Source organism: Eucyclogobius newberryi, unplaced genomic scaffold (assembly GCF_026437365.1).
Source record: "Eucyclogobius newberryi isolate DKJ021-1_F unplaced genomic scaffold, fEucNew1.0.hap1 SCAF_14, whole genome shotgun sequence".
Taxonomy (NCBI): domain Eukaryota; kingdom Metazoa; phylum Chordata; class Actinopteri; order Gobiiformes; family Gobiidae; genus Eucyclogobius; species Eucyclogobius newberryi.
Window position 1 is genome coordinate 4,942,252 of NW_027315768.1, and position 2,440 is coordinate 4,944,691.

Below are 2,440 nucleotides of genomic sequence, written 5' to 3' on the forward strand. Positions count from 1 at the left end.
GAAACCATCAGACAAAGTAACATTTACCACACTGTAATTTGAAATGTTAACCCGCTTTGTCATTAGCAGGTCCAGAGTGTGCCCTTTGCCCTTGGTGGGGCAACTCAGGTGCTGAGTAAGACCAAAGCTTCTGAGGACAGCGCCAAGCTCTTTAGAAGAAGACGAGGTTGAGCGGGGCGTCAAGGAAGGAAGGAACAGTCACTCACGTACGGGAAACTCCTACCAAGCAGTGGCCAGCCTATAGCACACTGGGATTCTGTGGTAATTGAACCAAGTTTAGCAGTTCCTTTCATCAGTTAATAACACAAGCAGGCTTTCCTATTTACCAATGTAGATAACAGGGGTTACAACAGTGACTCTGGTGGGTCTCGAACTCACAGCCTTTGAATGCCTTTGCAACTTTTGTCTGATTCTCCTTTTTCACAAAAGCAAAACAGTCATCCGAAAACGGTCTACATCAATCATTCCTTACCATCAAACTGAGAAACAAGGAGTGAAAAGAGTGCATTTACTCTGTTTATTCAGGGATACTGTTCAATCTCTAATTGCAAAATAGCTCTTTCGGGTGATATGTTTTTCTGTACATGTAAACAACTGATTTGCTTGAAAGGCTATCATGAAGGCACTGCTGGGATTTACTAGACAGGCTCTTTGACCAACTAAGCCACAGCGCCTCTAAAATGATACTCCAACCTGTTTCAGGTAGATATTCAGCAAACAATGTTACCTCGTGGATTTTGCCTGCGATGGCTCTTCCAAAATAGCTTGTCGTCCCTGGGTGGGCTTGAACCACCAACCTCCCGTTTAACAGCCAGGCGCGCTGGCCAATTGCGCCACAGAGACATCCAGCCAGGTAGATAAAATATTTGCGACTAGACAAGCCGCAACATCTTTCTTTTTTTAAAGCGAGCCAGCAACATTCGAAAGTTCAGCCCCTGTCCAATCAACTGTGTTTAATGGAGAGCGAGGGCATCAATCTTTCTACCGTTGAGCTAAATCCCCTGTACCAATGTAGCTATAAAAAAAACTGGAAGTCTTTCAATCAATCGACTCTCGCCAATTTATTGCGCACTCAATATACTGCAGTTAATCTGGATATTGAGGAAAAATTGCAAGATAATGTTATTTGACATAATGCCGATGTATTTGCTTACTTTTTCAAGCACACTTGGCAATAAACCTCGTTCAGCAGTGCCTTTTATCAGATAGTAAAGCGTGCAGACTTTCCATTGTAAAAAACAAAAATGTTCTCTCACCATTAGCAACTCTGGTGGGAATCCAACCCACAACCTTTGAAAGCCCTTGCAACTAATGCCTAGAAGTCCAATGCGCTATCCATTGCGCCACAGAGCCCATACAGCCTTGCGTGATGCTCATTTCCACAAACGCAAAACACGGTTTTCATCCAAAATGGGTCTACGTCAGTCAATCCTTGCCAACAAACTGAGAATCAAAAAGTGAAAAGAGTGCAGTTAATCTGTGTGTGCAGGGATACTTTTCCATCTCTTATTCCAATTTGTAACAGCAGCGCATTTTCTGTCATTGTAAATAATTTGCACGCCTGAATGGACAACTGTAACCCTCTCCATAGCCCAGTATACATTATATCTCAACAGGAACATCTATCTCCGTGACAATAAAACAGCAGAACCTTGGCCCATCTTCAAAGGACTCTTAGCCGCACACCTCCGACACCTCCACATGGCAGCAGAGCACCGGTTCATCACCCACCTCGTCCCCCACAACACCCTGATCCACCTTATACCCTCTGGAAACCTGGACATCATCTTCTGACCCCGGCATCACCACGGCATCACCCCCCATCACTGAAGAAAGTTTGAAGAATGATTGTGTGTTTGATTTTCTGTAATTTTTTGTCTCTTCTCCCCCTGCCCTTGTGTATCCCATTCCCTTGCACTTGTGTGTGATGTTTGTCTGTACAATTATGTAAATATATGTAAATACTTGTAAGATGTTTTTGATGATAAAAGATAAAAAAAACAAAATAATGGACAACTGAGTAGTAGTAGTAGGTTTGAGATGGGCCGGTAATTATTTAGCACTGTGGCATCAAGACTGCTCTTCTTTAAGAGAGGCTTAATGACCGCAGTTTTAAGGCTCTTGGGAATATTCCAGATCCAAGCAACATGTTGACTTTTTGAGTGATTGGAGCCAACAGACTGCTCACCGTAGACTTTAAAAATCTAGTAGGCAATGCATAAAGGCAGCGTGTAGTGGAACTCAGACTTGTGGTGATCTCTTGGACAGTTTTGTCAGCCACAAATGCAAAATGGGTTAACTCCAGTTGTCTAGCTGGCTGCGTGCTTGTTATCTGCAAATAATGGTATTTTTAATGTTCTGAACTGAGTCTTGCAAAGAAGACTGCAAACTCATTGCACCTGGAGAAATACAGAAACCATCAGACAAAGTAACATTTACC

The 2,440-nt window shown here is 43.0% G+C and overlaps 1 non-coding gene across 1 annotated transcript; it reads right to left on the minus strand.

The window, feature by feature from the left end:
• Positions 1 to 1,262: 1,262 nt before the first annotated feature.
• On the minus strand, positions 1,263 to 1,353 carry trnar-ucu (transfer RNA arginine (anticodon UCU)). Its single transcript is given in 2 exon segments — positions 1,263 to 1,298; positions 1,317 to 1,353. It is a non-coding gene; the product is annotated as a tRNA-Arg (tRNA).
• Positions 1,354 to 2,440: the final 1,087 nt, after the last annotated feature.